A 13,293-nucleotide genomic window follows, 5' to 3' on the forward strand; every position below is an offset into this window, starting at 1 on the left:
AGAGCTGAGTGCACCCCACTTACCAACAGCGCTCGCCAGACCGGATGGTCACCCGTCCAAGTGCTAGCCCAGCCAGACAGCGCTTAACTACGGTGATCTGACGGGAACCGGTGTTACCACTGCGGCAAGACCGTTGGCACTGCCATAAGGAGATTTAGTAAAATTACGATCTTGAGTGGGCGAAAGGTAACAAAGCCCTCTCCAGTTTGTGTTGTGACATTTAGATAACAGCAGCTCCCACAGTTTATATTCATGAAGTTGCCTATCCAATGGATGTGTATGTTCCGTTCGTCTTACAATGATATAATTGTTTTCGATTTGGATATGACAGCAAACAGTGCAGATGTAACGTAAAATGTGCATATTACACAGGCCCACGCGCAAGTGGTACCCGTGGGAAGGCCAATCAACCTGCCTGTATTCATTGCACCGGTGGTCAAAATGCCCTGTCTCGAAGTCGCCCATTGTATTCTCAAACACAAGGAAATCAACAAAATTATCTCTCTAAATAACATTTCGTTCCGAGAAGCAGCAAATGTGTTTGTAAACAGGCCTTATACAAATTTAGTTTCTTCCCCCCCCCCCCCCCCCCGCAACATCCAATTGCACTAAAAAGAACTCTGCCTTCCTCTCGTTCTAGTGAGTCATATCCCCTACCTGTGAGAATATCACAGACTCAACCGACAGAGTGACGTTGGGAACTATCTCGTTAACAACGTTTTAAATATCATGGCTGTGATGAATGATATTAGCAGTAGGCTATGGAAATAGGCATAGTAGACTAATTTTGTGATATGTTTATCACCAAAATTTGCAATAACTCTTATAGCATAAGTAGCTGAACTCAAACGTTTCAGCAGATCGTCAGTGGTTTCTCCCAGTTCAAATTCTCATCAGTGCACACATCCAGAAAGTTCGAATATTCTGCCTTAGATTTCTATTCAAAGTCTGTATTTATCAATGGCGTTATGCCATTTACTGTAAGGAACTTTATATGCTGTTTTCTCAAAATGTAGTGTGAGTCAATTTGCAGAGCACCACTCAATAATTTTCAGAAATACATTATTTGCAATTTCTTTAACTAACTCTGGTTTGTTGGGTGTGATTACTGTGCTTCTATCATGAGTAAAAATAACGAGCCTTGTATCTTCATGAAAAAATATAGAGTGGCAAGTCATTAATAATTATTAAGAGCAATAATGAACCCATGACTGAACCCTGTGGGGTACCATTCTTAATACCTCCCCAGTCAGAGTGCGGCGGCGCGGTTTCGTTCGACCATTACATGCACCTACCTGTGAACTCGTTGCAGCAGATCGCCGGTAGGAAAGCCAAGCAGAAACCTACCGTACTGCAACTTGCACCGTTCTGAATACAACGTAATTATTCTAAGAATCGGGAAAAGGTCTTAATTTTGAATGAAAGTTGGAAAGACTGGCAAAACTTCGGCATATTCTGAACCTTGAGATGTACACGTTCACTGCCAAGCCTGTGCTAATTTTAACACAATAATGCACAAACCTTTACATTCACGTTAGCAAGTTTGTGGTAACGTATTTACCGAACTCTGAAAAACTACTTAGCGTGGATTGCTCTTAAATTAAAATGCTCACCATACTATTAAATTCATCAGTGTCTAATGCACTCATGTTTTTAGTCACCGATTTGCTCAATATTCCACGTGGAATTACTGTATTTTCTCATATACATAATTACTTAAAAAATCCGTACTTTCTAAAAAACACACAGAATAAATATGCATTCACTTTAAAACATTTTTGAAACATTTAGCACAACTAAAAGCGCCAAATTATAACTTCCTTCCGAGTTCATACTACACACGACCATACCATTGAAAGGCTGGGCTCCAACTCCCTTGACTGCTGTAAGTATTATATATCTAAAAGAGAACGTTCTGATTGGTTAGTTTTCTTTAAGGCCAATAGAAAAATATTATTCTCCCGCGTTAGTCCGCGCTTTTCATGACCAACCAATCAACAAATAACACACTTTCTAACTACTTTTCCCGAAATAAATATTTAACATTTTGATATTTTGTTTGTACTTTACGTTACAAACTATTTTCATTTGCACTCGAATTAGCTTACCTTTTACCATAAACTTACTTAACATATTATGTTAGAAAGTTCCCCATAGTCTGCATTCACACTGTCTTATAACTTTCTCACAGTAGTTCGTAGAGCGTTCATCATTAGAACAATGATCTACATAATTACTTTAGACCAGATTGGCGCATCATTAACACTACTAAAAGCATATACAGAACTGTACAAACATAAATAAACAAAAAGGTCTTCAAGAAATAAACAGAACAAGTCACAAAAGCATTCTCTAGAGCTGTGTTTTGGATGTCACTGTGCGCTGCTGGACTCTGGTGGTCAAAATTCTTGATTACACAAAAGTTCTTTTTGTTTAGTCCTGTCCGCTACTGTCCTCTAGCAGATGAAAATTAGAACTACGTACTCGACTGAACCCTCCTCAGACTCTCTCTCACTGTGCACGCATGCGTCATTCTCCCGCTACACAGACTGTAGACAGGACCGATATAAGGCGCCACGCCTCAAAAGGACTCTGCTGATTTTTGCAGACAATATGTACTGTTAACTTCAACCTTCTGCTTTATTCCAGTTAAATGCGAATCAAACCATTTGTGTACGTCCACAATTTCACAATATTGAAGCTTGGTGAGAAGATTTTCGTGATTCACACTGTCAAAATCCTTTGAGAGTTCACAAAAATCCCAGTGGACGATGTTCGGTTATTCAGAGTTTAATATTTGACTAGTGAAAGCATATACAGCATTTTCTGTTGGAAAACCATTCGGAAAACCAATTGTTGTCTAATACAATCACGTGGTAGTAATCATCCTATTGACATTAATGTTGTCTATTTTTTCAGATGATACGAAATGGACTACTGAAATACCTAGTAACACACTGACATACAGATGAAAGAATGGAAATGACTCGGACCCGAAGGTGAGCTATTTTTGCATAACATCGATGTTGAATAAAACCATGTGTTGGTCATTAGTAGAAAAAGCTAATCTTGTCCATTTGTCTTTTATGTTACATATGGGTACAAAATGAGCTGCAGAATATTTGGAAGTGAAAGTGATTGATGCTGTAGGGTTATTGATTAATAATACATATGAAATTTTTAAAATATCTTGTAGCGCCGTGTAAATGAGATTAAAGAGAGGAAATAAATAGGTACACAGCGGACGAGTTTTAATTTCTGACTGAACTTCACGGTGGCTGTCGAAAATACTACAATGAATGGCCGGGACACTGCGTATGGAGTCATTCCATCACTTGAGAGATATCTGCAAAGAACTCATTTCAGAGTTTCGCAAACAGTCCACATATTTATTGATCTGGATGGAACAGCACACATTAAGTTATGGGAACAGATAGCGAGAGATTACATTCGCTTCCACAGAAGATCTGAAAGTAACTGAGCCAGCTTTATGTCAGCTGTGTATAGTGCGAGATGGTCGAGAAAGCACAGCTAACAATCTGCAAAAGATAAAGCTGCAGCCTTATCCGTCACAAGGCCGCAGCCAATCCTGAGATGATTTGCGTTACCACTGCGTCTAAGAGAAGTACATTACCGCTTTAATTAATACGGTAAGCCTTTTAAAAAGTATTTTTTCGATAATTTCTTTTTTTATATTTTAACCCACAGTTGTGTTGTGGAGAAGCGAGTTCTATCTGTTTAATCTGTTTTCCTCTCCAACAGACACACCCATAAATAATGAAAGATTATGTTACCATGTAAATTTCGAGCTGGGGTCCTCTATCCTTGGGAAACGTCTGTTGTAAACAAAATATAACAAAACTTGCTGACTAATGCTTGCTGATCACACATTTTCGTGCTGGTTCAGCATGCCGGCATTCTATAAAAGCTGGAAAAAATTGCTACGAAGTTTTCAGCTGATTCAGGACTGCAGAACCTTTGCAGAGTCAATATCGCAGTCGCTCTCTTCGCAAAAGATGTAATTACTACAGGCACTGCTACTAATAAGAATTTAAATATTTAGCTTATCAGTTATTTAGTGTCATAATGAGAGCAGGGATTCTGCGTTACAGAACTTGAAGAGTCTGGGGAATCCAATACACACCATAAGACTGTCAACGTTGGAAAAAGAGCAATCACTATCCGACATTGAGTGCAAAACGTGTCACCACGAAATGGTGCTAGTTCATCTGAAGGACTGCAAGATATATCTACCATCAAGACTCCCAACCATCAGCTCCGCCTAACTCGACTTCTTCAACAGCGGTAAAGTTGGCATACATCGTGGAAGAGTGAGTGATACTGACACAGTCCATTTGAAAAGACTGATATTTAATTGTTGTGTATGTAAAAAAGTCTGTTTCCATTGATAAAGTATTGCGGAGCAGAAGATGGTAATATTGATCTCTAAAAGAAAACTGTTGTTTTATTCGCAGGAGCGTTTAGCTCTCACATATAAATTGATTGTTGAACTAAAACCTTTTGCAGAAGTCAATGAGTGAATAATACAATTGCTTCAGAGAGAGTGGTTTAGCGATTCCGAATACTGTCTTGTTTGCCAAGTGTACGTTAGGGACAAGTGTATTTATTACCTAGAACTGTATCAGTTCTATCATAAGAAGCTAGCAGACTTCTCCATGACAGACATATTATTCGTAATGTACACATATTGAACACGAAAGTTGTTCAGTGCCGTTTCGATTTCATACACAGCTACCGAGAGACGTGGAGCAGTTGTTAACACACTGGATTCGCATTGGGGAGGACGACGGTTCAGAACCCCGTCCGGCCATTGTAATTTAGGTTTTCCGTGATTCCCATAAATCGCTTCAGGAAAATGCTGGGATGGTTCCTTTGAAATGGAACGGTCGACTCCCTTCCCCATCCTTCCCTAATCCTCCCCCAAATTAACCAATCAACCAATCATATACAGCTGTGAAGTCTTGGTTGTGTAATGGAGTGTTTCATATAACTACTCAAATTGAAATAAATTACTGTTTTCAATAGAGGGTGCTGTAAAAAGTGTGGAGGATGATGTACAATTTGCATTAAATTCTTATATTTTCACTGCATGTGACTATAAAATGTAATACTTCCCTATGAAAACGTTTATGTAATAAAATTATTAGTAATTTTTGTTTTTCCTTTTATTCCATAGTAAGACTGTAACATGATAAGACAATTTATTATCGTTGTGTGTGAGACGATAAATGGTTCAAATGGCTCTGAGCACTATGGGACTTAACGTCTGAGGTCATCAGTCCCCTAGACTTAGAACTACTTAACCTAACTAACCTAAGGACTTCACACACATCCATGCCCGAGGCAGGATTCGAACCTGCGAACGTAGCAGCACCGCGGTTCCGGACTGAAGCGCCTAGAACCGCTCGCTCACAGCGACCAGCCTAGGCAACACGGGTGAGTACAGTATTTTAGTTGTAAGAAATACAGACATGCGTATGTACATAAATGATGCATAACATTTTTACTTTGGAAGAATTTTTTAACTTTTTCCAGTGGCTTGCTTATGTACACAGTCATCTTTGAATTTCAGAGAAATAATTTAATTTGGGACCATCATAAACTGTCGTAGAAATCTGTTGCTATATTTGCAATTATTAGTGATGACAATGATCAATGATGGTCAGGGATAACTGATTGTCAGTGATCAATAACAGTCAGCGATCAGTGATGGTCAGAGATCAGTGACGGCCAGTGATGGATAGGCATTATGCCATAGGTGTATAACATTAACTCTTCAGTGTTTATCGTTTTGTGTTAACTATTCAGCGTTTACTATTTATCATGTGCCATTTAGCATTCACCATTAGGCTTTTAGCATTTAGCTTTTACCGTTTAACGTTTAGCGTTTAACGTTTACTGTAAGGCATTTAGCGTTCACCCTTTACCATCTATCGTTCAGCGTTTACTGGAGTAGGCTTGGGGCATAGAATACACAACTGGTGTTCAAATGTTCAAATGCGTGTGAAATCTTATGGAACTTAACTGCTAAGGTCATCAGTCCCTAAGCTTCCACACTACGTAACCTAAATTATCCTAAGGACAAACTCACACACCCATGCCCGAGGGAGGACTCGAACCTCCGCCGGGACTTGCCGCACAGTCCATGACTGCAGCGCCTTAGACTGACAACTGGTGTATCACTATCATTATGGATTTTTAATTGTGCCTTGGAAAGAGGAGGGAAGTGGGGAAATAGTGCATATTGGTGGTCTGTACGTAAGTAATGTAATTGACACCATTTTTACGATACTATCTGATTAGTTGGAGACAGAAAGGAGGGACGTGCGGTATAAAACACTCATTTGGTTGTTTTCATCGTACTGGATTGTTAACACTGCACTACGATTGGTGGGAGATAAGGAGTGCTGTGCCGTGATTGGCTGGAGATAGGGTGGAGGGGAGGTCTTTTTTTAGTGGTTTGGGCTAATGACTGTTCAATCGTCTTGGATTTTTTAATATTGAGTTACGATCAGCTGGAGATAGGGGAAGGACAGAGGAGAGGTATAAAACACAAGTAAGCTTGTGTGAGTTCTTAAAAATTTGTTTTATTTAGATGTGATGCCTTATTTTAATACATCGATGTGATTGGTTGGTAGAAGAAAAGAGTGGGGGGAGGGGAGTTGGGGCATAAAGCACAATTGAGCTAGTTGGACTTCCTTTGAAATTTCCTACCAATTTTTTAAAGAAATTCCCTTCTTCGTATTTGCAGTACAATTGGCCTGTTTTGAATTTCACATCGGTTTACTGTATTTGCTGCCAGCTCCCATTTCAGATTTTTGGAGTTACCCATCAAATGCGACTGTATCTACGTGTCTGTGCTACCACCTAATGGCAGAAATTGCTACCTTGTGTCAAAGTGTTGGTAGATGTACTGTTTGTATTTAATAATTTTGCTGCTGCTCACTTCGTTTTTATCGAACTTTTAGTATTTAGTATTATGTGAGAATTATTGCTTTTAGTTAGTGTGCCTAATTGTGGGATCTTTCCATGGATGCTCCTGCGATGTGCTAATAACTTTCCTGTTTAACACCAAAATATCTCTTTCAAGAATACGGTTGTTGATCTATCTTCGATTTCATCAAGTATTTCATCAAAGAACTTAAGGAGGTATTCCTCTAAGCCAAAAATTCCCTGACGCACGCCACATGTACTATGCCAGCTGAGTAGTCCCTTCTGTCACGTGGAGCAATCAACTGCATGGTCCTAATTTTTTACAACAGGTTTAGAGTAAAGCCACCTTACCAGCATGGTTGATCTACTCAGGGCACGGGCAATTAGGTCTCATTCCGTATATTTGTCCTTAACATTCATAGGTAAAGTTCGTCCAGAATACAGTGGGCAATGCGCAGTGACCAACTTTCGACCAAAGCACTGGGGAAGTTCAATCGTTTATTCGGAAGAGGAGGCCAAAATATTTTGCACACTTTAAGCTGGTCAGCGACATGTTGCAATGGCAGAATCGAGGCGTACGCCATGCAGTGTTTCTCAAACGATTGTACAGAAACTGTTCGGTAAAATAACTTAGCTTTATATGACAGCTTCGTGATGACATCCTACTATTTCTATAATGGTAATAGTTATTGTGATTTCACATTTAGATAAGACGCTGTGATAAATTCGAAAAAGGTTTGCAGGTTCACTGCGATTTTGCGTTTGGTGCATTTTACATAATATGCTGCTGTGTATGAAATTTTGCTAAAATACTCAAGTCTGGTGGAGGTCTCTGTCACCAGTCTCGAGAAAATCTGATGTAGCACACTCATCTGCGATCGCGCCCGCCAGCGACAAAGCCATAATGTGATATCCACAACATTCCTCACATTTCAGATCGGTTTTAGATACCGAAACAAGACTTTGGCAAATGATAGGAGTGTTTTTTCTATGTAATTATTACGCAAAACTTCATTATGTACTGTGTTATTCCACTAACTATAGGCTTTTTTGATGCTAGAAAGTACCTTTTTAAGGGGCATCGATGATTTTGAAAAGAGAAATGCTGTGGGTTTTGGAACAACATAAGTGAAGACATAACACTTTTGTACTGAGGATGTGCTTTGACCTTACTTTTCCTCAGTCCCTCATTTAATAAGCCAATGTTTCAGAATTCTCTCGTAGCTGCATGTGGTTAACATGTTAGTGAGATGACACTAAGTAAACTCCGCTGTGTTTTGGCAAAAGAAGCAAATGTCAACATGGCAATGTAGGTTTAACTCAAAATTTGTCACTCATGTCGCTTTTTTGAAAGTTGTAGATGGCTTACAGGCCAGGCAAAAATAAATCGTTGCTTTTATTTCATTTTCAGCAGAATTATTTTTAAGTAGTAATCAAAGTAAAGATGACTATAGGTTTTTTTCAGTGCGTTACAATACTTACAAAAAAATTGTGCATAGGCTTCAGTTTAGAACGGCACGTCCGTACCAGCGCTCCGCATTTCCCCTGGAGTGTCTGCTCTTAACCCCTACCTCCACTGCTATTCCCACGTGCGTTCTGCCGACTGCGCATCTCCCGGCCACGTTATTTTGTGCACCCTCTACTCTACTAGCTTACACATTTAAAACTCCGGCCTTCTATAAAGATTTCGGCTCATCTGGCTATAAAATGTCTTTCAGTCTTCTATGATTTCGTCAGTACAGAGTCATTCTGATATACGCTGGCTGAGAAGGAAAAAGTGAAGCACCACGAAGACATGTTTGGATGTCAGATAACTTCGTACACACATGGATCATCTGAGGGTATGTAAATGATTAGAGCTGCAGTTTTCTGTGAAAGGTAGAATGATTACCATATTGCTGTTAGTTTTTAGTGCTGTTATCAGGCCTGTTAGGGTATGAAGTGGACGTGAACATTATCAGATGTTGAGCGATCACTGTGAAGTATATGGAAATGCTGTATACGTGTCTGAAATAGCGTTATCATCAGTTAACAGTGTTTGAAATAGGCCTCACTGTGGGTCTCCAGTTGTCCGACTGGTCGAATCGCACAATATCCAAATTTGTGGTTCATTTGGATGGACTGCATCGGAACATGACGGCAGGCGTACTCGTCTGCCAAGGTTTCATTTGACAACGTCTAACCACCACAACGAATGGTCGCCCTTATTTGCATCAAGTACATCATTTACCCTTAACATCTACCCGTTAGCTGAATGGACACAGTCTGCGTTCGGCAGGGCAGCAGTGCGCACCGCGCTCGGCCGTCCACGCCGCTGCGCGCACGAAGTGTTTTGTTTACTTCATCGTCACCGCGCTTCTCAGTCGAACACTAATGGCCAACTCTTACAGGAAGAACACTCTTAAGTTCACCTTCTCAAATGAATACGCACTGGCCGTCGAACGCTTCCTACGCGAAGACGTGAAGATCCTGAAACGTCCCCTTTTGAACAATTATACATGACTGTGCTTAAACTGACACACAATATTTTTAGCGCAACGCAATCTGATTTTCAATAATCCCTACAAAAGAATGGCCCTGACTAACATTAACCTATACCTTTCACAAATCACTTACCTCACAAAAATCTTCGTTACTCGAACTACTGCAATACAGCGAGCGCCACTACTGCCAGCTAAATAAAAGATTCAAACTACGGATGGGACTAACTACTGACAGGCATAGTTAGCAAATGAAAGATTTTAATAGAGAACAAACAATGTATTTACCTTAATAGTGTTGAAAACTCATAATATACATAGCAGGTCATGATATCCAGTATTACAAATTTCAAAACTCCGCCATCTCTCTCCCCACATCCACCACTGCTGGCGGTTCACCTCCAACTGCGCAACGGTAGGCGCTGTTAGTTGCCGCTGCCCAACACTACAATGGCAGACAACAATGCAAACTAGCCACAGACTGCACACAGCACAGCCAGTGATTTTCATACAGAGCGCTACGTAACGTTGCCAATAAGAAAAAATAAACAGCCTACTTACATAGCCCCCATGCTCCCCACAAAAAATTTTACAAATTGTTTTGGGCAGTGGCCAATAATGATTTGATAAAATTTTTCATAATTACAATAACAAAGAAATCAAAGGCACACACTTATTGATACAATGTTGGTCAAAAGCTAAAATTTTCTTACAGTCCATAAAGACAGTCCTGATCGTTCATCACAGTAAAATAGCAGTGTTTTTCTCAAAGTCTGAGCAGTAGAAGAAAATGCACACGGAAGTAGTGGATTTCCATGCAGTCTTGAAGAAGTAGTGTTGTCCTTCCAACGAAAAGACAGTGCTGACTCTGGACATGCAGACAGGTAATGGGCCATAACAGAGCAAACCCACCACAGAGTCAGTCGAAGTTTTGAAGAATATTGGTAGGTAGGTCATAACAGAGTAGACCCACTGTAGTCCTGGTAGAGATTGCAGTACTGGTAGGCCACCAGAGGTGCAGACCCACTGCAGTCCTTGTAGAAATAATGATATTGGTAGGTCATCAAAGGTGCAGACCCACTGTAGTTCTTGTAGAGACGACCAGCAGCCATCTGTTGCGACTGTGCAGGTGCACAATCACTACCGAAGAGTCTTGCGGAGAATATAGCAAGTCCATAACCACCACTTGTGCACTCACAAAGTTTTTGAAATTGTCCTTAGAACCAGCAATGCTGTTATCCAGTCCCTTGCTGAATTATTAACACACGTGCAAACACTAACAGTCCCTACTTCTCACATATTGTCCATATACTATGACCAACAGAAACGTGTGCAGTGAAATGTAACTTACAAGTTACTTAATTTGATGAACTGGTGTCAATTACAATTTTATAACATAAGAATACAATAACAAAGGTACAAAATACATCATTAAAGAACATAACAATACAGATAACATTTGTAGTAAAACAGGCTTTACAAAAGAATAGAAATAAACAAGTACATCATTGTTACAGGAATTATGACATAAGTACATACATGAAAGATCAGAATAACTTTTGAAACATCAACTTCACACATGAGCAGCAAAACAGAACAGATAAATAATGTCTAAACATCTTTACAAAGTAAATAACATAGTATTAGAAAAATTCTACAACATAGCTCTCATCAGCTAAACACATAAAGACAAAAAAAAAACACAAATACACAAGGGTACACAAACACATAGAGGGATGACACAAGAGGAAAGGGCAGGGTTTGTTTTACTGCAGTATTTTGCATGGAGATCTCCCTTCGTTCATCATTATTCCCAAAAGTCCTATCTAAGCCTGCTTTCTGTATTCTGTTCACATCCTCTTTCAAAAATAGTTTTTCTCCACTGTACACTACTTTTTTTTTTTGGCCAAACCATTTTCTTATAGCTTCTCAATGCATTTCTTCCAATTCATCATAGTTAGTTTCTTATATAGTCTACCCCCTCTTAAGCTAACTTAAATCTACTGAGCTCAGATGCTAAACTAAGGAACGAGGCAATGCAGCAGCACAAAACAATTAACACAAACAGCAAGGACAAAAAAATACAAATTGGCAAAGTAAGCAACAATATTACAACTAATATAAGGCAATGAGCAGCAAACAAGAAAAATAAATCAGTAGTAAACTGGCTTAGCAGAGTAACACAAAGTCAAATTCAGTAACACTATGCCTGGCAAACAGCAGCAGCAAATGAAATAACTTATATCTAAACATGACATAGCTCAAGCAGAAATAATATTACATTAAAGACAACAATGCAGACAAGGGAAATGTATATTCACATCTTAATGTCTATGTAATTAAAGTGGAGCACCACAAGAAGTTATTCTACCAAAAAAATTACCAAGTAGTTAAAAAGAAAATTCCGTATGCAATTCCTGTGAAGGAAATGTCTTTTTATGCTCCTTCGTTTTTTTTTTTGATCATATAATTATTTACTGGATCTGTAGGCATAAAATATTTATATTAGTACATCTATTAAATTTTATTTTAACCAATGCTGCAGTGCAGCTATAAACTAGATATTAAACAAAATGAGTAAATAAATACATAAAACAAGCCATATGGCATTTCTCTCAACTAGCAAGACAATAGCCATGAAATGTTTCTCATCGTTTCATTAGGCATTTTAGTAAATATCATAAATTAAGAGCTCCACAGTATAATCATATGTTTTCAAGTTTGAGCATGTCGTATTTGCGATGCTTTCTACAAAGGAATGTCAATAGCGAGGATAATGGCCTCCCCTTTTTTTTTCTACCTGTACCTCTGAAACAGCACACACTAATGGCTTTTTCTCCAGGCGTCTGACACAGCTGTGTGCCCACGACGCATTACGTGCAGGTGGTCACTTAACTTTCTTACAGAAATATTTACGACAGCCGTTTCCGCTACAGTGACAGTCTCATATAAAAATATTTCACAGGTCAAGAATTGCGTTACAAATCTGTAGAAACAAAATCCTATAGATATAACAGAGTACAAAAAATTTTCGTCGGCATTGTAATACATTCATGCATTTACATACATTTCATAACTCTTAAAGTACGATTCTTGGTTTCCAACAACCTTTTTCACAAACCAGAGTCCCTAACCACTACTCATTATTCCTTACCTTATTTGTCGACACTTCTTCAATATTTCATCGTAACAGATACGTAGCATACTCAAATAACTCATATAGCATCAGCTTATTGATCATAATCATACCGCAACAGCATAATACACATAGTCATCGTAATAATAACATCATAAAAACTCAGCCAAATCTCAAAAACGTCGTAGCTTTCTGCAATAATTTCAAACCCTAAAGAAAATTCTCTGCTCATTTCAATAGTGTCATCTACCTCAAACGTACTTCAAAAATCATGATCCCTTACCAAATACATCATTCAAAGCTCTCATAGTATCACAGTCGTTCCGAAAAAATATGAACAGTTCACAAAGTACAGACAAAATACAATTTCATAAGTATGAAATTATCCAACTGTGTAATTGCGTAAACATGTGTCACTGATGTAGTAAAAAAAATGTTTGTCTCTCTCAGTTAAATGATCAGATATCTGTGTAATTTATGTGTTAGAGAAATATAGTACCGATGTGTAAAGTTGTATAAGCAAATACCAAATTAGCTAGAGCTCCTTGTGCTTGCCAAACACATGGTACACAAAGTAGGCATGTACCCCCCTGAGGATTAATGTAATTATACCCTCAGGTATTACAGATTACAATAATGGAATGAAATGTATCACGGAAAACCTTTGTATCATTGCACTTCAAATATCTTTAAAAATAAGTGATTTAAGTACAAAATTAATCA

Source organism: Schistocerca nitens, chromosome 2 (genome assembly GCF_023898315.1).
Source record: "Schistocerca nitens isolate TAMUIC-IGC-003100 chromosome 2, iqSchNite1.1, whole genome shotgun sequence".
NCBI lineage: Eukaryota > Metazoa > Arthropoda > Insecta > Orthoptera > Acrididae > Schistocerca > Schistocerca nitens.